Source organism: Podarcis raffonei, chromosome 7 (assembly GCF_027172205.1).
Source record: "Podarcis raffonei isolate rPodRaf1 chromosome 7, rPodRaf1.pri, whole genome shotgun sequence".
Classification (NCBI taxonomy): domain Eukaryota; kingdom Metazoa; phylum Chordata; class Lepidosauria; order Squamata; family Lacertidae; genus Podarcis; species Podarcis raffonei.
This window is the reverse complement of record NC_070608.1, coordinates 40,208,497-40,231,832: the sequence shown is the minus strand read 5'-3', so window position 1 is coordinate 40,231,832 and position 23,336 is coordinate 40,208,497. Positions and strand designations below refer to the sequence as shown.

At 40.7% G+C, this 23,336-nt stretch overlaps 1 protein-coding gene across 4 annotated transcripts in view; it reads left to right on the top strand.

The window, feature by feature from the left end:
• Window positions 1-23,336, top strand: part of SNTG1 (syntrophin gamma 1) — a 221,007-nt gene that overhangs the window by 97,556 nt on the left and 100,115 nt on the right. For all 4 annotated transcript variants that reach the window (XM_053396197.1, XM_053396198.1, XM_053396199.1 and 1 more), the window contains one exon: window positions 17,887-18,005. The gene's annotated coding sequence lies outside the window, so the exon portion shown is untranslated. The remainder of the gene's footprint in view (window positions 1-17,886; window positions 18,006-23,336) is intronic.

Here is a 23,336-nt window from a genome sequence, read left to right as displayed (position 1 = left end):
TTTCTTAATTTTCTTCCAATTCCAATTGCTCAGCTCTCCAATCTAGACATGAAGTTGCAGATTTCACCCATCTCTCTATTTTTATTAACCACAGACATAAGCATAAACTTCATAGAGATTCAGAGCAAAGCTTTGCTCATGTCAGTCTGTGTTTGTTCACGTCAAAAGCTTTGCTCATGTCAAAAGTTTTGCTCCTGTCAGGCTACCATGACCATGTCTTCAAAGTGTCTGAGGTAGATATTGAATTTGTAATTCTCCTTCCTATAAACTTCAAATTCAGTGATGTTTGCATGAAACCCAAACAATCACATATTCAGTGTGCTAAACTACATGCTCAGAAATATGTTATCTATCCACCCTGGGCCTTTTAAGGCAAAAGATTTCATTTTGTCTCCATCTTGTTTCCCATGCTGTTCTGAATGTAGATAAAGCTGCTGGGTAAGGAGACTAGGCTATCGCAAATGTGCATATGATACCCAGATGTAGTTATTTCTTTATTAAATTTCTATACAGTGGTACCTCTGGGTAAGAACTTAATTCGTTCTGGAGGTCCATTCTTAACCTGAAACTGTTCTTAACCTGAGGTACCACTTTAGCTAATGGGGCCTCCTGCTGCCGCTGCGCCACTGCCACGTGATTTCTGTTCTCATCCTGAAGCAAAGTTCTTAACCTGAGGTTTAGCGGAGTCTGTAACCTGAAGCGTATGTAACCTGAAGTACCACTGTACTGTCCATTATCTGAGGATCACAGGGTGGTTTTTGTTTACATTTTCTAATTCTGGTGAGGTAGGAAGTTCTAAATTGGTATTTGATGCCAGTTTTAAAGTGGATGGGGGTGAAAACACTGATGTCTAATTAAGACAAGGAGGCACCTTTGTTTAAGGGTTCTGGCAGTCTTGGGAATAGCTGTTTGACTGGTTCAGATGGAGTTGCACACTTCCTTGACAATCACATTTGCAGATTTCAGAAACATCTACATTTAGCCTAGATGGCCAGGTAGCACTGGGCTGCACTGCTTACCAGTCTCGGCACAGCTGGTTTGTCAGATGTGTCCTTCGCTGGAGAAGCTGGTCATCTCTATGGCCATTCATACCTGACTTAATCACCCAAAGATTGCATTTCTTGTTTAATTCAAGCCAGGAATTAATCTGGCGTGCAATGGAAGAGGTGTTAGGCTGAAGCATTCTTTTCCAGTGTTCATTCCCAGTTTCCTAAACCATGGTTTATATGCATGGTTGATAAGATTGTCTGAACCTGAGCCAATGTGCAGTTAAGTACTCTTCTTCTAAACATGGTTAGGATCAGAAAGCTTGTGTTTCATGTCACAATTAGCTGCAAGTGTTGAGACGGAGATGTCTGGCTTGATAATAGGAGTTGACCTTTCTTGTACAGAAAACCTTCTAGGTTCTCTCAGTTTCACAATTCAGGGGTTTTTCTTTGCAGACTAGCTTTATGGCTGAAGTCTTGAAACTGAAAGAGGGCTGCCCAATGGCAGATGCTAAACTGACCTCTCACCATCTTCTTATTAAATTAACTGTATTCACAGGATGGTTAATTTATGTTATACTTCCTTGTTATGTTTTACAGTAAATATCAGTGTCTAAAGGCTATGAGACAGTGAGTGAAAAGAAAAAGCAATTTTCAGTATTAGCATAATGTTTTATTCTCTTCTTAAAAGAGACATTTTAAAAATAAAATATTTTGTGGCATGCACAGAAGAAAACCACAGCTAGTGACTAGGCAGTGCTTTTACCTATGAGCTGGTGGTGAATGGTGGGGTCTGAGGAAACCATAAGTGCAAACCATAAGGAAAGATCATAGGATCATAGAATAATAGAGTTTAAAAACCTCAAAAGAAGCATCATCCACCACCTTCTGAATGATACAGACTGGTTTGTGTGTTCCTTAAATAACAGGTTATCTTTCTAGGTAGCTTTTCAGAGTCTGTGCCGTTCTGTTGTGTGTGTATTTTTAAAATTTAAATGGTCAGGTATTTCTTCACAAAGATAATGCCACCCTGGCATTGTTGGTTTAAAACTATCTAAAATATTCTATGATGATGTCTTGTTACATTTTCTGTGTATAGTTTGATGTGACATAATGAGGGCATATTTTAACTTTAATAAGGACTGTAAACTTCTTTAAAGTAAGTCTGGTAAACTCCTGATGTAACACTCTTCAACAATTTAAAACAATACAAATATGTTCCTTTTTAAAGTTGAATTAGCAGGAAATAAGTACCGGTAATTGAATGAGAAGTTTTCAAGTATGTTCATAACAGTAAAATCAACAAAAGATTATACGACAACTTAAAGACTGACAACCATATTAGCTTTTGTGGACTGGCGTCCACTTCATATTAATACTTATATTTTTCTTAACTCATTTGGAGGAATAGGAACAGCTTAACCGAGTTTAAGGTCATTAAAAATCAAGGATAGACAGTTTAAGATAAGTGCATGACTCAGAAATCCCTTTCTTAAGCACACCTGACATTTGACTTGGGATTTTCTTATCATTTGTCATTCCTGCTCTCCTGTATGTGAAACCTTTGAGTTAAAGCCATGATGAAACAAAACTTGGATGAGTGAAGGACAGCACAGTTGGACTATTAATTAGGCATCTAGCAAGCATTCAGTACAGGAGTGCTCAACTGTGCCAGCACCCCAACTTGCATTGCTGCTGTGACCCAAGCTCAGTTCTGCTCACACTTGTCTAGTTCTTCTCTGCAAGCTGCCTCCTCCAGGGTAGAAAAAGAGGTTGAGGGAGGGACAGTGGGGAGCAGGCAGAAGAATGTCCAAACACAACGGCACTCCATAGGGGCCTATCAATCAGTCCCTACGGGGGGAAATGCTTGGAAAGTATCCTTTCCCACCAGAGAGGATGTCTCTTCTGTTCTTGGATGAGGGAGAAGGAGCAGTAGAAAGGAGGACAGTCATGGTACCCTCTCACCATCCTATCAGTGCTTGGAGAAGCTCCCACCAGCATTTCCGAGCATTCAACATTATTGCTCAAAGTGCATAATGAATTGGAGGGGCAAGCACAAAACTGTTTGCCCATTGCTACCATTAATATTGCTAACCGTGTGCATATTCTACCATTTGGAAAAGAAATGTGGAAATGGCATTCTGCTACAGTGAAGCCCCATGTGACCCAGACTGGTCACCCTTCACGGCAGATCTAAAAATTCAAAAGCTTGCAAATAGTGTTCTTACTTGTTTTATGTGAAGTGCAAATGTATTATGTTGTCCTTGGAACATCCAGGGCAGTTGCATAGTGAACTACATGCCATTTCTGTCTGATGCAGAATGGACAGGCATATGGTTCAATTTTTTGTTTAATCGGGTAGCACTTTGACTGTTGATGCATCTGTAGATCATTTGAAGAAAACATATGCTTATGCAGATCCCTAGTTAAAAGGCCACTTGACGGTGCTAATCAAACTGTATTTAATGATAACTGTCTTGACAGAGAATTTTTTTGATTTATTGGCCTCTAGAAAGCTGGTAAAAATCTAATTATGTCTATAGAATATGCATTTTATTAATATTTTTTCTACAAAGAAGTTTTACTCAAGAATATTGGGAGAGGGGGTTTCAGGCAGGTAAAAATATTTCACTGTGTTCTTGATTTAATTCTCTTTCTTTCTCTCTCTCAAAGCAATACTTATCAAGGTTCATTTTTATTTATATTTGTTCAGTACTGTAAGGCAGGCATGGCCAAACTTGGCCCCCCAGATGTTTTGGGACTAGTACTGTTAGCTAGGGATGATGTGAGTTGTAGTCCCAAAACATCTGGAGGGCCAAGTTTGGCCATGCCTGCTGTAAGGGATTGATTGTAGTGGATGTATGCAGATAGAAACCTTCAGGCTATTAACCATTTATTTTTAATTGCTATGTGATGTCCAGTCATCCTCTGTTCCTTTATGCCCCACCAGTAGAAAATCACTTCCAGTTGACCCATGCCTTGTGCAGAAAACCTGCATTTTCCTATATAGCCTTGTTGGCCCTGCTTGCTTGTTGCTTAGGCTTCCTGGTCTTTATCTTGTTTGTTTTCTAAGCTTATGGAGCACATACTGTGGCAAGCAAGTCTTCCTCCTCCTCTTGGTTCCCTGTTTCCTAGCTCCTCTTGCGTACAAAACCTCTTCGGTTAGTAAGGATGGATCTAGACACATCAAAGAAGCGTTTCAGTTTAAAGTGCTGCAAATTTAAACAGGGAGAACAGGCAGAGAAAAAACAGGACTCCACATCGCCATCAGATAGCACAATGTTATATTGCATATACAATGCATATAAAACACTTTTTCTTTACCCATCTAGCTGAGTCCTAGGTGTTTTGTTTTCCTCTGCCAAACAGATGCTGGTCTTTTCTCTGTCAAAAGTTCGTGAATTTTCATCATTCTGTGGCTCTTTCCCTCAGCAATTAGGTTGTTTTGTTCTGTTTCCATTGTTTAGTTAACAGGGGCTGCTGGTCCTGAGTATACCTTGCCATGCCTATTATCTCTCTGTTAACAAGAAGCACCGTTGCATCATGTTGCTTCAGCCATATTTTCCTTTATTTTTCTTCCTCAGCAGCTTTGTATTAAATGAAATGTTCTTTTCCTGTGGATTGTAAACATCTAGTTGGATGGGACATTATCATCTTGAATGACGTTGTGTATGAGAAAGCTATTGTGCAGTTGTGGGGAGGGGGGTGAGACATTTACCTTTCGCTTTGAGAGTAGGAGAGGGTTTCCATGTTTGACTATTACAATGGCAAAGTCTGGGGTTTAATGTGAGATTTTGGTCCACTCATGTTTTACGGTGTTGTGAAGTGGAATGAATTATTGCGTTAACTGTGAAGCTACACAGATTCTCTTGTGTGAGTTTTCACTGAATTTCTGAAATCAAAGGTTTGTACTCGATGCTTCCCTGGATATGACTCCACATCCATCCACAAAATTGGAAGATATTCTATCTGACCTAAGGTATAACAGTGGCTGCTTATTATTATTATGGTCATATGATGAATGCTGCAACTGAGTCATGCATTGCAAATATGTTCTGCTGTGTTTCTTTGTCTATTGGTTGGAATACTTTGTTCTTTTAGAGGAAAAAGTGTTTTAGGAAATGAATAGTTGATTTTTGGGGGTGGTTTTTTTTTGGTGGGGGAATGGGGAGGAAAACTGCACTGGAAGCATGTTATTCTAAGATTTTAAAAGGTTTTGTGTGTTTAGTTTTTGGCCACAGGTGTGTAGGTATGAATGATATATGGATTCAAAAACTTAGGTCATTTGGTATTGCTTGATTTCTAAATAAACAGGCATGGAGTTAGTCTTGTCTGAACATCATACTTGGGCCCACTTACATGGAAACTCTCCCTGTCCATAGATGCACAGTTAACATATATAGGAGGGGGAGAGACAGTGGTACTCTGCACTTGTGTAATGATACTTTCTCAAATAAATTTTGTACAGTCCTATTGTGGTGAAAACAGCAAGGTTAAAAATAGCAGCCCTACAAAGTCAAAATGTTAACCAGCTATCACTAAGTGTATATAAATACTAATAATCTTATGAAATCTGACAATTCCTAGTTTAGTTTTAAATAGAATATGATTCCAAATCTGCTAATCCTTCAATGGCTATTGAGAATCTGGGTTATTGTATGAGAAAGCTTGCTAATTTTGTTACAATAAAGGGAGCAAGGGAAGAAGATTAGACCTTTGTGGGGAAATGGAGTATATTTATTATGTTTTGGAACTTGAAAGTGAATGTTCATATACAACCATAAGAGTAATTAGGTACAGTTTAAGGACAATAGCCAATGAATATTATTAATTATATTTGCAGTTCTATAAACACCAGTGATGTAGTATATATGTTAAGAAAACCTATTATTATATATATATAAAATCATGCAGTACATTTAGAAAGAAGAATTCCAATATAGCTATGCCCATTTCACAAATTGTGAGAAGTTGAGACATGTGCTTTGTAATGGTTTGTAATGGTTTAATTTTTTTTTAAAAAAATGAACTTAGGAATTAATCACACTAATCACATTACATTAAATTGATGCTTTATGCAGCTAACAATTGATTTTAACTCAGTCCGGATGATAAGCTTGGTATATGTTTTGTGGTTTGGTGTTGGTTAGTATGCAGCAAGTGATGGATTTGAATTAACATCATACGTTATGCAGTTCAATGGGGCACCTCGGTGTTCTATTTGGGTATGATGGTTATTAGCACAGATGGCTTTTAAAAAGCCTTTGAAAAATTCATAGAGATATGGCCTATCAGCAGTAGCTAGTAATGGTGGTTGAATTGCACTTCCATGTACAGATGCAGTATACCTCTTGAATAATTTAATCAGGAGATGGTTATCTCCATCATAACCGCTTTACAAGTTTTCTGGATGCATATATGGCTGATCACTGTTGGGAACAAGACAAGAGTGGTTGAATTCCAGCAAGGTGGGTCTTAATGAAAAATAATGGAATACATTTTATCAATGAATAGCCATAATGTTATTCCTTGATTTAGCTTTGGTGTTAAAAACTGCAACTTCTGATGCTTTAGCTAAAGCCCAGTCATATGCCTGGCAAGTAGATCACAACCAGATGGCTCAGCATTGCTTGCCCGGAAAAAATGTCACTCCCCTTTGCCAACCATTAAATATGGTTGGCATGCACTTGTACTGGGCACATCAGCTTCCTAATGATCCAGAAAGCTACTACAATGCTGTAAAAGGAGGTTACAGCACTCCCTTTCTTCCTACCCATGATTGCCTGTGTAACTCCTGTCAAGCCAAGTGACACATGTTGCACTGGGGCATGGGACCTGCTTTGCAAGAGCACTATTGCCTGCTTCTGAACCACAAAATATTGATGTTGTGGCGGTGATGGTTTAACATATTGATTTCCTGCCTTTCTCCCAGACTGGGATTCAAAGTAGCGTACCACATTTAAAATACCATTATAAAATGAACAATAATGGAGCAATAAAAATGAACTAGTAAAAAACCAATAGTTAAAATATAGCAAAACTCCTTTAAAACCAGCATTAAAAATGCAGTTTGCCCAGAAAGCAAGCCAGTGGCAAGCATCATCTCTACCTTAGTTTTCCAAAACCTGTCCAAACAGGAAGGTCCTCTGCCAGCAGGGTAACAAAGAGGACTTCACCTAACCTTCAGGGAGAGAAATACACCAGAAAAGGCCTATCTCTTGTGTCAACACCAACTGTGCCTATAATGTTGATGGGACCGAGCAAAGGTGCTTGGTCACCCAAGAATCTTAACATCCAGGCAGGTTTGCATAGGGAGATAAGATTTTTCAGGAGCCTGTGGCCAAGGACCTAGGCCCTAGAGGTCATAACTAACATTTTTAATTGTGCCTGGAAACAGACCTGTAGCTAGCAAGGTTAACAAGTGAGTAGCGTGCTCCTTGTAGCCAGCCCCAGCCAGCAGTCTTGCCATGGTAGTCGGTCCAGCTGAAGCTTCCGCACACTCTTCAAAGGCAGTCCCATGTAGATCATGTTGTAGTAATCCAAATGGGAGGTCAAGGGGTCATGCCCCAGCACTGGTGAAAGTGTACAAGTGCAGTTTCTAATGGAACAGAATTGGTTATTTTCATAGGGAATGGGAAGCCAAATTCTGTTTTGCCCCAAAGCCTACTTGCGTCTTGATCAACTACTTCAGTGGTGTTTCACTCCCCTGAAACATCATCTTCTCCGTCTTCTTTTAGAATTCCTTAGCTTTCTAAAATGCAGAATTATCATGCATGACAAACATTATTTTCGATTGTGCTCCATCAGTCATATTGCTGAGCATTGCATGTTTTACCTTTATCTTTTTTTTAACCTGCTGAGCATTGCATGTTTTCACTCTCACTCCTGCCCCTGCCCAGCATTTTAATATTCTTGAAAGCCATACAGCTGAAAAGAGCCGAAACCTTAGATCAGTTGGCCCTACTGTCTGCACCTTGGGAAGGGAAAATGTACTGTTCTTCCCCATGAGGATCCTTTTAGCAATTCCCAGAAAAACATTGACCAACTGGTGATGCTCAGGGAAAGACATTTCCATTTTAAGTACTCTTGAGATGGCACTCCAGTCTCATCTCTGTTGGTATGTGGGGGAAATCAGTGTCAAAGATATAAGTGGTCCCCTGATTGATGAAACTTGGCTCTTAGTGATGCTGCTTTATTATTTTCTTTTGTGTTGGAGATCAGAAAGAATCCTTCTGTGGCTCTAATGAGCTGGAGACTGTTTTCTTTCCTCTCATTCTGACATGAAATAACACTCCACAGATTATTATTTTTTAAAGACCTGGCTTGGAAATACGTGTCTCAGCTTATTAAACTTAAGATACACTGGAGCCTTCTGCCAGTGCACTCCATTCTTGGGCCACCGCATCTGTCTTCCCTTCTTGATTTGAAGACTTCTCAGGCTAACAAATCCTAATCACTTGTTATGACCTGACCACTGGTCCTGATAGCTAGGGATAATGGGAGTTGTAGTCCAACAACATCTTAGGCTCCAAGGTTGAGGATGGCTGGTATAGATGGATTTGTCAATTGCTTGGAGGGTAATACGTTTTGCTGTAATGTGGGAGTTAGATGTACAATCCCTTAATTCCAAAACAGAAGATCGCAGCGAGAGGAAATCAATGAGGCAACTAGTTATAAACTGTGTATCCAACACAGTAGGGATCTCCTATCCCTATATACTATGTAGAAACAGGAAATCCTATATGATGCCATTGATGATGTCAGGTGATTGACTTGTGGATTGTCCCTCCCAACTGTCAAAGTTGACCCATGGGATGAGAACAGATAATGATCTCTCCCACTGGGACAAAGAGGTCCCCACCCATGCTAAAAGTTTTCTAGCAACAGGAATATGCCCGTAGTGCTTTTTAACTTCTTCCCTTTTATCTGAGATTGATTGTGCAGTAGTGATAGTGGCTATCTTCAGTGCAGCAGAACTGATGTATGCACCTCTGTGCGATTTCTTTGGTGATACATGAAGCAAGTGTGGTGTCACGTTTGATGATACCGTGAATCATTACGCCTGGCCCTAAATGCTGGTGATTCATGGATGAGGTCTAATTTTTGTGCCTGTAGCAATCACCCTTCTCTCTTAGGATATGCAGATGGAGGAAAAGGAAAGCACTTTGCACTCCAGTACTTGCACCATCATATTAAATATGGCCTTTGAGGATAAGCCATTAGTGCTCATCAGTGGAAATGTCTGAAAATAGCTTTGGTTCTCATGATGCCAAGAAATGATAGAATAACTACTATTGCAGTCCTGAAAATTAGTTGTTTTGTTTCTAATGCAGCATGACCTGGACAAGAATCCTGTAGCTATTGTTGGTTCAATTTGTTCCCTTCTCTGTTCAGAATCCAATGAGTGGGATCTGTGCACATGAAAATAAATTTAGACTTCTGGCATCCAATGCTGCCAAAGATTACTGAGGGAGGTGAAATCCCTTCCATGCAGAACCTGAAGTCATGTATGCTGTAGTTCTGCACTGCATGGACAGTGCCAAATGGCTTTTCAGTGCCAATATCCTGCTCAGAGATGGAGCACAGAGCATCACACTCCAAAAGTGCTCGCAGTTATGCAGTTTGCAGTTTTCATTTTTGCACAAGAGAACTTTAGAATCCAAAAGCTAGTGTTTATGCTATATCTAATGCAGACGGATACCACCAGAAGATTATTGCAGGTATTACAAAGCCTGAATTTCTTAGCAGTTTTCTTCTTGTATGCAATCTGGCTCTGATTTAATATATTAAGCATGTTTGTATATTCATTTACATAGTGCTCTTCTTACTTGCTTTTCATGCATGTTGTAAACCTTGCACCAGTTCTCCAAAGTAGGCTAGTATTTTGCCCATATTGCAGTTTAAAGAAAGGGGTAGAGTCTGAGAGCCAGGGAATTTTGAGTCTTCAAAAAAATTCATAAACAAAAAGAAGGGCTTACAGCAACTAAAGTAAAGCCTTCTTCCATTATTGGCATATTATACATTTCTCCATTTTGGCCTGTGTGGAAATTTCATAACATAAAAAGGCCTGATGCTTAATTAAACAGAAGATTGGCTTGAGCTGCAAACCTTGGATCTCCACTTGGTAATATTGTTAGTAAATGAAACTTCCCAGTTCAAAATCCCAGGATGTACATAGCAATCCAAATCCCCTATTATCAGTTTCTTTTATAACTGAAAGTATGAATAGTCAATTTCAAGCAGGAAAGGGATTCTGTGTGATATGTAACTAAACAGTAAGCGCATGAAACGTGGCTGTGTCAGTTGAGCTCCTTCCTTGTAAATGAGAATTCAGAGTAATGGGCCATTGCATCAACACAAGTGAATGCTTCCTTTGGTCTGGTGTGGAGCCATATCAGGGCTAGGCAAGCTGCTGCCATCACCGAGTTGTCTTAACAGCAGGACATGCATTGAGCTGCCAGCATCCTGTGGCTCTGGGCGCTCAGCTGTGGGAGCAGGTGCATCTGGAGGTTAATTAGCCACTTAGGAGGAAGTGACTGGGGCAAGAGGACAATTCTCAGCAACAGGAACAATTTGCTTGGCAGCCACATTCACACAGCCCGCTTACTGAGAACTCAACTTGCAAAACCAGATGAAGCCTGTTAGGTAGAAATTAGCATAAGAGAATGTGAGAAACCCCCATATTATCTGACTGCTCCTGGGCAAAGCTATATTGAGCCAAGCTACATTGAAAACTGCTAAGAATTTAGCACTGTTTTAGTGTTCAGATGTTTAAAAAAGATGTTATTTGAACATCTGCATGAAAGTGCTAGGAGAGATTATCCATAATTTTGGCGTGAGTATGCTGATGGCTCCCAGGTCTGTGTTTGTGGTAAAGCATCCCAGAGCTGTCATATGTTCATAGGAAGCTGCCTGTTTACAGAAAGTTGCTGAATCAGACCGCTGGCCTTCCTAGTTACTAAATACTGAGGCAAACCATTGGTCCATCTTGTTCAGTGTTGTCATACTGACTGATAGAAGCTCTCCAGGATTTCAGAAAGAGGGTTTTCCCAGCAGTTCCTGGAGGTGCCAGGGACTGGATTTCCTGCATGCAAAACAGGTGGTTCCATGATCCCTCTCAGTGAAGTTTATCTATCCTGCATCAGTGACAAATGGAGGATACTGGTGAGAAGTCAGAGGTGAACATTGGTGTTTTACCCCCAGGCTGTAATTTTGATAGGGTTATGATTTCCCAATCTGAAGAACTGTGAAGTCTTGGAGTCCTTCTCGATTTCACATCACTTTCCATTCAACAGGTGGCTATCATAGCCAGAGCTGTTTTTTTAACCAACTGAATTCATTGCTTATAGGTGCTTTGTATGTAGTGCTACAATAAACCATGGCTTAGCATGAAGACATGAGTGTGAGGAGATTGTGGCTACTTTGCTCCTCATTGAGTCCCTCTGCTGCTGTGAGCAAAACATTGGTTTGGTTTGGCAGATTGTCCAAACCCAGGTTCATGGTTTGTTTCAGGACATACCACAAGCTGTAACCATGGTTTGTTCATGGGTTTACATTTACACTTATCAGATCCTGGAGAGTGGTCTAATTTAGCATGTTAATTTTATTTCTATTTAATAAACACTTTGAAACTGCCAAGCTTGCCTAATACAGTATTTTCAGCACCCATCCATTGTTACTAATGAATTTATAAAACAGAAAATTTTCCGTGGAGAAATAAAGCCCTGGAAAATTTTTTGCCTCATATCACTGGTTTGCAGGTCTTGGAAAGCTGCTCACTCAGTGCCTTTGCCTGACATTTCCAACATGCTTTACCCCTCTTCCTCTTTTGCCCCGATGGCCCATCCCATACTGTGTCATAGGGTCCTCTGACCCTTGGGGGTGGGTTTTTGTAGGGCAAGAGGCTGCAGTAGGGAGGAAGGGGCAATCAACCTTCTGCTTGTGCAAGCTTGTCTTAATAGAAAAAGAAAACTGAAAAATTGAGGGGATAAGAAAGATGCGTCTTAAGGAACCAGCACTAGATCCTTTAAAATAGTCTGTAAAACAATAAAAAAGATATTAAGATGCTTTTTGTTTTGTTTCTTAAAATGAGGCATATTCTTTTGCCTGCTTGTGGAGTCTAAAACTTGTCCTTTTTAAACCTGTCAGTTAACTCCTTTCCTGAGTCTGCCAGTGGACTTTTTTCTTCTCTGTGTGCTACCATTTTGCAGTTAACAGCATGTGTTGAAATCTTTCAATCCAGGAACTGTGAGGTTCTATGGAAGCCCAGCAGTTAGTCACTGCAAAGTGGATTGAGATTTCACTGCCTCTCAGTTGCCCATTCTTCAAAGCAGGGGACTGTCTTACTATGTCTCTCTTGCCCAAGAGACTGAATGCATTTTTGGAGTTTACTAAATAACAAATATATCTGTACAATCTAGAGAGTTTTAACATCCCCTTTATGTTATTTCATTTGTCTAATGAAAGAGTTGGAAAACGTCCTCATCTGAATTTGCCTCGGACACAGGTTTGAGCCTACAGAGGGAAATTGAGTAGATTACCGTAAATAAAATTTCAGTTCCCATCAGTAGCTTGGGTCCTGTCTTTACCTATATCACATTAAAGGCTGAGCTATTAGTAATTGCCAATTTTATATTGGCTTCATAATAAACCTACCTTCCCACTAGGTATTTTAGTATGATTGATGTGATGAAGATGGAATTGCTTCATGATATCAGACTTCACTGCTTGTAAGTTGAGGTATATAAGAGCAGAAGCAAAGAGGAAGAAATCCTTTCATTTACTTCAAAGTTTTACAGCTGACAGGGAGCTAGCTGCATGGCATTGCAGTCTGCTACTTATTTGACTGCAAGACTAAATGCCCAGGGAAGCTGCCACCTGAAACCCAGCCATGCTCTTTCATGTAGTATGGATGAGGCTTGCAGCTCTGAAATGCTGCCTGACAGGAAATTAAATTCAAGTCTTTGTTCCAATAAATAAATAAAACATCAAGAAAACATTTAGTTGAGAGAGACCACAGCCACCTCATGCTGAATTAACAGAAAGGAAGCTAGCACTGCTTTCTCATTCTGGACTGCTTTATTCCTAGCAATATTGGGGTCATACATGTTAAGGCAGAGGAAATTATCTAAAGGTAAATGGTCTGAAATTAAACTTTCCCTCCCCTGCAAGCAAATAGCTTTTCAGTGCCACTCATATTCTACATTGGATGGACACTATATTATATAGGACTTTAAATAGGGGTGCTCATCCAATTTTGGTAAAACTCAGAAACAGGCCCATTTGGGCCTTGAATCTGAAGTCCCATATAGGTTCGCAAAATACATTTGTCCATAGGTGGCAGCCTCTACCTGCTGCTTGTCATTGCAATTGCCTTGCTAACAGAGCAATACAAACTATAGGAAACCAGCATAATTTATGCAGCTTTAACACAGCTGGCATTAAGTTACCCCACTCTCTTATATGATCCTTTGCAGTGCTATGATGCTCTGAGAACTGTATGCACTATTCCAAATGTGTCCACACCATACAGATTCACGTATATTACTGACCATTTCTGTTTTCGGTAACTTTTACAATAACTTCCTACATTTAGTTTGATGGGTTTGCTGCTACTGCACACTGAGTTGCTACTTTTCTATTTCTAAGACAACAGGCATAGCTAATTCAAACCCAATGAGGTTATGATAGGTTAGATGTCCCTCCCAATGTGTGCCAAATGGCACTTTTAAAAACATCAGCACCCAGAATCTTATTTGCTTATTTGTTAATGTCATTCACCCAGTCTGGAGAGAGCTTTCTGAAAATTTTCAGTCTTTTTACCATTTCACCATCCTGAATAAAGTGGTTTCATCCACAGATTGGCTTCCTTATGGCTCATTTGCATGAATAACTTGAACAGTACTCAACCTAATACAGATCCCTCAGAGAAACTGCTGCTTATTTCCCCTCATTATCCATTTTCGTTTTTATCTGCTTTTTCTTCTTTTACCATTTACTGGTACATAATAGGATTTGTCCTCTTATTCGGTGACTGCTAAATTTACCTAGGAGCCACTGAAACTTGCATAAAAAACTTGTTTGTAACCCATGTATATAACATGTCTTCTGGGCCACCAATATCTGCATCATTGTGGAAGGGAGGTAGCTCAGTGGCAGAGCATCTGATTTGCTTGCAGAAGGTCTCAGTTCAAACCCTCGTGTCACCAAGTATGGCTAGGAGAGAATCCTGCCTAAAATCCTGGAGAGCTATTTCCTGTCAGTGTTGGCAATACTGACCTAGATGGACCAATAGGTCTAGGCTTATTGGTGCTGATACAGTACGTCAAAAGGCTGGTGAGACAGGATTTCCATTTCCAGAAACCACGATCAGTTGTTTTCCTTCGTCAGTACTTGCTCTTCTCCAGGCCTATGCAGGTGATTATATGAACATCTGTGGAGTGAAAGTGAGAAGGGGCAAACAGGCTAGCCCTACCCACAATAAAAAGCACAAATGTCTGAATGGGTATCCTAACTGTGTTTAGCTGAATGTGATTAGAAGTCTCCCTAAGATCAAGAACCTTGTACATTGGGGGAGTTGTCCCATTTCAGAACCTGCAGACCTCCTAACCAAGAGCACCTCTCTTTTATCCAGATTTAATGACTCACTCACTGATCCTGTCGCTAACTCCAGACACTGAGAACTTCCATGGCCACCCCAGAATATATTAGAAAGGAAATACAAAGCTCAGCAGCAGCAGCAGCATACTGATGAAAATCCATTCCCTGTCCCACCAAGATTTCTGCCAACAGTTTCATGTGCAAAAATGGTTCAGATGCATTTATCTCCTTTTCATGTCACCCAAACCCCTCCTTTTTCACCTGTCTGTGAGAGAAAATGCACTTAAGACCACATTTTGAGAAATTGAATGGCTTTTACTGAGCTTCAGTGTGAATCCATACCTACCTATGCTCCCAAAGAACACCTTTAGTACAGCATTGGACTCTGGACCTCAATCCTGGAAAGGGACTCTGTGGGCTCAGTAACAACTGTTGGGGGCAGAGATAACCCATTGCTACTCCTGGTCAAGAGCTCCTTCCCAAATGCATATTCACACAGCTGTGTGAAACAGCTCAGCCCTGAGCCAGGATAGGTAATCTTTGTAATCTCTCACTCTCTCTGGGAATTTGAAAATCACAGTGTTGTGCTCTTACCACTCTCAATTTTTTTCTCATAGCATAGGGATCATTGTTTCTATACAGGTATAAGTGTGTCACAATATTAAAATATCCCCGTGATCCCATATATATGCTACAATGCACCAAATATTCATTAATTGCACTGTGATTTTTAGATATCTTTATTTCATTTATTTCTTGCAATAAATGAATGTTTTATTCAATATAGTTTTGGTTTGGATAATACATTTGTGTGTTACATGCAGTTCATGCATATTCCCAGGGCATCACTCAGTTGTTTCCAGGAAGAGGTCACATTACTGTGTGAGTGGTAGGCACACACACACATACGCACACAAAACAAACACACACATCCCAGAAGACAGGTAACAATGCTTCCCAGTGTGAAGACTGATGCAAATAATTCATTTTTAGCCTCCAATCTCCTTTCAAAAAGTGGCAATATTAAATAGCAATAGTGCAGTATCTGCATAGTGTTTCTGTCCTTCATTTGGTCACATACCATTTTTATGGACTCCAAGGATTCAGGTAGGACAGTATGGAATCACAACTGCTTCCTTTCATAGCAGAAGGGAATATGGATTCATCCTAGCGCTGTGTTTAACAATATTTTATACAGAAGAGTCCCAGAAGAATCCTAATTTTGCTTCATCTGGATAGTCTTGACAGGGTTCTGTGAAATGTGAACAAAAGAGATGGCAGAAAGAAGTGAGGCAACATTAATAAAAGCATCAATTTAATAGACTGTGTAACTTTCATATTAAAGCAGTGCATTGTACATAAAACATTTCAGTCTATATTTAAACTAAAACCTGTAATTTTTTTTAAAAAAAACTTTTGAAATTAGTAGGGTCGGCAAAGTCTCAAATTATCAATGACATAACAATGAACTTTTAGGATCAAAATGGGAAATCTACCCACAATCAACTTGATGTGGAATTATTTGAGGTGTTGAGCATGCTTTTTTCAAGCAAGGCAAACTTCTGCTTCAACACATCAGCAGCCACAACACACAGCCACGCTGGCACCTTTTGTCTCACCAATATGATTCTATGATTCTAATTGTTCATCTCTATCAGTATTCAGATGTTGAAATTCCATGGCATTAACCTTCTAGATACTTTTTATTATTAGACTTATCCGATCATTTCTAGCTATCCATCAATGGTAGTTGGTGGTCACTGGAGCTGGTGGGGTAGAGGGCAAGGCAGATACTCTTAACAGAGACAGATGCCAAGACATGCATAACATGAACAGAGAGAGACACAGACACACACCCAGCACAGAGACACACTGGGAGAAGCTCTGGAGCCAAGTGAGGATTCCCAGGTAAGATCCTCCCTCTATTGTGTGGGCAGGTAATCCCTCCCCTACCTGGCCTGATCTCCTTGGCAACGCTTCCCCCAGGTGGGATTGGACAACTGACTGGGGTAGGTGGAGACCTCCAGGTATCCCACCTGAGGGAAGGCAAAGCCAATCCTATGCTGATGGAGCCGCTCCAGATCCAGGGGTTGCACGCTTCCACGCAAAGGTCGCCCCGTTTTATGCGGGGAGCGATCATTGCGTGGACAGGTGGAGTCCCCAGATCCCGAGTGCCCCCCCCCGTCATGTGGAATAATGACTCAAGACAACGTGCTATGGTATTAAATTGGCCACAACTTTATTAAATTTCAAATGTGGGTAGACCTTGGCTCAGGCATTGGGCGTTCTCCCTCCCCAGTCCCCAGCCAGGGACCTAGGGAGCATCAGGGTTATCCAGTGTTTGTGTGGGGGATGGGCCGGCTCTGGAGAACATATGTTCAAGCAGAGATAGCCGCCCCCGTTACGCCGCCGCCGCAGGGGAGAGCAATGACGACCTTTCGGCGTACAGTCAAAGCCTCCCTTCAGAAACCCCTTTAACGGGGAACCCTGGTATCGCCGCTGCAAAGACACTGCATAGACGCTGCATAGAGACAGCTAGGGATACATACATTTCTATGCTTCACGGTAAGATATGGGAGTTCATTTTTTGCAATATGCCACACAAGCCAGGATCTACTTATGGGGGAAGAGGGTGAATCTCGAATCTCCTGCCAATCATCTGTCAGCTGTTTACCCTTCTGTGTTTCTGGCAGGGGGGTTCTGAGCAACGGGTACTATATAGAACATATATCACCAACGTGGTGCCCATGGAGTTCAACTCCCATCAGCCCCAGCCAGCATGGTCAAGAGTGAGGGATAAAGGCACTGCATTGGCTACCCCAGTGTAGTGTGTGGCTGGCTGGGCATCTGCTTATAAGAAGACATTTCATTGCATCTTAAACTTTGTTTTGAAACTGAACTCACTAGGAAAATCAAAGAGAAGAGCACCATAAAATTTCCTTGCATGGGTGAAAATACAAATGTATATCTGGGTCGTCCTGCTGTTCATTCCATTTGACCTCTTCTTTTTGACATAGTGCTTAGTACTTTTCTAGGATAATCATAATGTGATTCTAGTAGTTTAAAAAACTCTATTTGCTTTCTATAACTACATTTTTAAGTGAAATTCATACCTTGTGCTCAGTGTAGACTTGTTCTTTATTACTGTGTTATGACTGTAGGTGGAATCAAATCCTACTCGAATAACCTTTCCTATCCCTACCATACAAACGGTGAAAGTTATTTAAGTATTATTTTTTAAAATGCAAAGCATCCAAGGCTTCAGCTGTGATCTTTCTCCCCCACCCTGTATGTTTCACAGATGCATCCTGTTTCTTCTTTTCAACTTGGCCATAAAGGATCAAGAAGAATCATGACTGAAAAACTCTGTGGATGGCTACCAGTTTTCCTTTCAGCATTGCTATATCAAGTCTTCAAGTGGTATGTTACATTTTTCCCAAGAACAGCTTGTGGGTTGGCCTTTGGTCTTTGAATACGATAAGAATTATGCTGGCTTCATTTTAATGTCGGGCAGTTTCTGCCACTTCTGTGTTTGGGGGAAGCCTTAATGAATGGTGTGATATGTTTTCTTTCATTCTTGTTTGAAAGGGCAGGTGTGCAGTGTTCATTTAAATACAACACACTCCCCTTCTATTATCAAAGAAATAAACAACTATCTGACGTTTAGAAGACATCAGAAGGCAGCCCTGTTTAGGGAAGTTTTTAATGACTGATGTTTTAATGTATTTGTAATCTTTTGTTGGAAGCCGCCCAGAGTGGCTGGCGAAACCCAGCCAGATGGGCAGGGTATAAATAATAAATTGTTGTTGTTGTTGTTGTTGTTGTTGTTGTTATACAGAAATGTAAAGCTAGAGTAAATTTTTTCTGTGATATGCACTTGATTACTCATCCTATTTGCATTGCTTCCTTTGATATGAAATGATGAGCTTTCTCATTGAAATGAATAGAATAACATAACTGTTTTTGTGAAATTCCATCATAGTGGACAGTGAGAATAAATAGGTAGTTTTGGTTTTAAAATGCATAACATAACAAACTAGAACAAAACTAAACACGACATTTAAAAAGCCATAGATTGCTTAATCAGTCAAAGGCCTGGTTAAAGAGGAATGTTTTTGCCTGGCACTTAAAGATATACAGTGAGGACACCAGGTTAACAGGGGTGGAGAAAGGGGGATGCGATGGGGACGGGTCACCCTGGTTGTCACCACTGGGGGGGGGTGACAGAATGCCAGGAGGCACTCACCACGGGGCCTGCTGTACACCCAAACCATGTGTCTCTCCTGGGAGTGACGTGGTGGCTTGGGTGCCTGCAAACTCCGCCCTGCCCCAAACGGTCCGCCCACTGCCTCCCCCTCAGCTGTAGGGCAGCTGAGTGGCAGGAGGCAGGCAGACTCCTCAGAGGCCCCGTGGAGCGTTCTGCCCTGGCTCGCCCCACCCGCCCCATGGGGGGCTGGCCCCCTGGGCGCAGGGCATGCATGCCGCCCCAGGTGCCCGTTTGTCTTGCTCTGTCCGCCGCTGCCAGGTAAGCCTCCCTAAAGAGAGCATTCCACAAAAGATTGTGTGATCTGAGTAAAAGTTGGATTCAGCAGACTTAATCTGAGCCTTCGAAGGCATATTGACTTAAAGAGAAAGTGGGAAAGAACTCTACCCGTTTCCTACTCCAGCTATATGCATTTGTCAAAGGCAGAAAAGGCAACCACACACATTTACCACTTCATGATCCATGAGGCAGTAAATGGAGGGTGGAGACTGGCTCAGAGGCTTGGTGAGCAGCGAGGGAAGAGCTCAGGTGTGTCATTGTACCCATGGCTGCTGGCCAACCTCTGACATATATGAATTGGTCATCTTTACAACAACTTTATTCAGTAGTTCAGTATTAGCACTTTTGATTATTGCTACAAGGATTTCTACTTTGTTTTTCATTTCAAATAATTTCAGAACCAGTTGTGAGGTAAAATACCACACACCAGCATAAAAGCAGAAGCAGATAAAGTGCAACCCAGTGGAAGCCTGAGCTAGAGTAGGTAGAGTGCTGAGAGAGTGTAACTTGCCAAAGGCCACCTGCTGAGTTCAGAGGAGATTTGGACTGGGAGCTTCAGATTGTAGATCTGTCTCTTAACTTCAGCAACTACAGCCACACCTGGGAAAGTACATATGGATGACAGTATAGAACAGGCATGGCCAAACTTGGCCCTCCAGCTGTTTTGGGACTACAGTTCCCACCATCCCTGACCACTGGTCCTCTTAGCTAGGGATGATGGGAGATGTAGTCCCAAAACAGCTGGAGGGCCAAGTTTGGCCATGCCTGGTATAGAGCTTTTAAGCTGTTATATTGCACATTACCTTCTATAGATATAAAATGCGCATATAGCATGGCAACATAATGTGCAAATTTTACCACTTCACTTGACTTATTAAAACATGAAATTTATTTTTATAAACCACTTAATCAAAATATCTTGTAAGTTATTATTTGTAGTAATGCACCAATAAAAGCAGTAGAATTTGAAAACAATTGTGCATAACTAAATTATATGTAATAGCCATTTCCTCTTTCCTGTTGTTCATTGTCTTATAAATATAATAAAAGTATTTTCAATGATTTTTTTTAAAATATGTAGTTTCTAAGCCATAGGGAAATGGCCTTATAGAAACACAGAAGGCAGCTGATCTGATCTCTGTGTTACTTTAAATGAAGTAGAATAGCTTTGTCTCTAAGAGCTCCTGTTGCCCTTCTATTAGAGTGTAGTTATTGATTTCCCTGTAGAACAAGAACACTTTAATCATGCATTCAAAAATATTTTTGCAGTATTGAATAAATGCTTGCTGTACCAAGGGGATTTCAGGTTTTATTGCCAAGCTGCCCATCATGTGTTGTTTTGTTTGCATATGCCATCTGAGATAAGCTAAATGAGCTTGCTACTTTTGAACTTTTGAGTTCTTGTCAGTAGGAAGAGAGTGAGATTAGTTAATTAAGTCTTGGTTTGGAACTGCTAACCCCTTTCCAAAACAAATTATACTTTCCTGCTCCACTAGCTGCTGTGAACATCGTCCTGAACTACAGGGGTACCTTGGCTTTCTAACTTAATCCATTCTGGGAGTCTGTTGGACTCCCAAAACCATTTGAAAACCAAGGCGCAGCTTCTGATTGGCTGCAGGAGCTTTCTGCACTCAATCAGAAGCTGCGGAAGCTGCGTCGGACATTCGGCTTCCACAAAATGTTCGCAAACCGGAACACTTACTTCTGTGTTTGCGGCGTTCAGGAGCTGATTTGTTCGGGAGCCAAGTTGTTCGAGTTCCAAGGTACCACTGTACCTCAAACTGAAATCAGGTTGGAATCAAGCTATATTCATAGAACCCTTTATCTCAATCCTAAAAGTAACTTTTAAAGATGGTTTCACTATATGGAAAGCACCCTGGACCACTCTGTGGCCTCCTTCTACCACAATTTCATAGCACGCAAGCACTGCTCCCCACAAGTTGGGTGGAACCTGGTGCCTGTGTGAAGCAGTGTACCTCCCCACAACTTTGGCAGGTACAAAAAGTAATGAAAGTAGGGTCACATGTGACTGCGCACCAGTATCATGAGCACCGTTTATCACGAATGTGAAATAAAAAGGGCACCTGGTGGGTCCCAGAGACTCATCAAATTGTTTCAAATCTTAAAAAACACAAAATGCCCACCTTTAATCTTACAAAATAGTATTTGAGTACTACTAGTCTAAGGTACAGGGTGATTATTACAACCTGTAGATTATTTTACATACTATTACTTATTATAAACTCCATTGAGGAAGTAAAGTGTAGCTAATGCAAATATTTTAAAATTATGCCTTTTCTTACTTTTCTAAAATATATATATATATATTTTAAATAATATTAATTGTTTTTTTAAATTATAAAAAAGACAAAACAGAAAAAGAAAAAGAAAAAATAAATCCATCATTCTCAAATTTTCAACTTTCATTACCTTCTTTCTTTGACCTCCTCCTCCTCCCCTTTCTTGTATCCTGGTTAATAATTATCGCAGCAAATCCTTTCCATAGTTCATAATATTCTGTCATTACATTACCTTAATCTATTTTCATCTTATCTTATAGCAAACCTTAAAGCTTAAAACTTAAATCTTATTTTTACCAACTTCTCATAACCATATCATTAACCTAATTCTTTAAACATTTTTACTAGAACCAAGTAATTTCATTTCAACATTTTTCTAACATTCATCAATTTTTTTAAAAACAGTCCTAATGATAAAAGAAAGAAATAAAATGATCCAATCTTCATCCAGCGTCCCTTCCTCCTGGTCCCGGGTTTTGTCAGTCCTTTTTGTCCCATTGATCTAGCGCATTAACCTGGTGTCCTTATATCCGAGGCCCTCAAGTCTCTTCCATGTCCCTTCCGCGGCTCTTCTTCATATTTTCCTTTCACTCGTGGGAACTCCAGCTTGGTAATGTTTTTGACCCTTTTCAGCAAATCAGCCCCATTTCCATAGTCCAGACTAAACTCCATGTGGTATTTAAACACATGTTTCAGATTCCCTCCAAAATTAAGAGCCCCCACAGCTCCAAACATCTGACGGCCCATTGCCAGACTCAGAAAGTCCAAACATCCCTGCATGGGAGGGTCAATCCAACCCCCCATTTCCAAGCCAGTCCAAACTTTATCTTTCCAAATCTGGTTTTTTCCAAATTCATTTGTCAAATCCAAAGGCTCATATTCCTGCAGGGCCGCAACTCCCTCCATTTCTGGCGCCCAAGATTCAGCAGCATCCTCTTCTCTCATCTGTACTGTCATAGCACACTCCTGTTTTAGTTCCTGGGTGGGCTCCATATAGTTTCCCACTACCTGTTCAAAAGTTCTGACCGCATTAGTCATCAAATCCGTCTTCTGACTTAACTGATCCAATAGGGCATTTATTTTACAAAGAGCACCCAACAGAGCTTCTGAAAACATTGTCCTGCAAGGTCACAAGTCCTTTCCCACGATTGTAATCTGTGGCAGCTTCAAGCTCCCTGGAATTAGTTACAGTTTCACAGTCTCCCTCTAGGGGGAAAACTTCTATTTATTCTTTCTTTTAAGGACAATAGCAACAAAGTTTCTTTTTTGAGATATTCTGTCAATATTTGTTCCTTTAAAATGCGAAAGGAAACAGTGGAATCACTATATTACTCTTCTTTTAGCTGTCTGTCAAAAACATTTGTCTCTGGTCAATGAGCTTCAAACGTCAGTCCTGACACTCCGCTCCAGGATCAGGACGGTGGAAAGTTACTTTACTTTAAACTCACTTCTGCAGGTTTAAACAGTCCAAAAAAAAGATCCCCCTTCTTCTCCTGCTACCGAAGGGGGGTTCAACAATTTTAAATGATGAAAGCCAATCCTTTAAAAGTGATTTTCTAAGCTCTAGTTTACGTTGTCTTTGCTTTATTCTGACTGCAAAGAAACGAAAGGCTGACTTCCTGTTTAGACCTTCCCGTTTCAGTACCAAATTGAAGTAAATTTTTAAGTCCAATTCCTCTCTACTCACCAGTCCTTATTTAAAGTCCAGTTGTTCAAGATTTAAGTACTCACGGGTGATTCTTTTAGATGCCAAATTGTCCCAGGAAAAAGGCAGCGCTCTTCGGCAACGGCTATGCGGCTTCACTCCACGGAAAGAGCAGTTGACTCACAGCACCGTGCCACTTCCCCCTCTTCGCTTCGGAGCCCGTTAATGGGTTCCTTTGCGGGTTGGGGGGGCGCTAAGGGTGC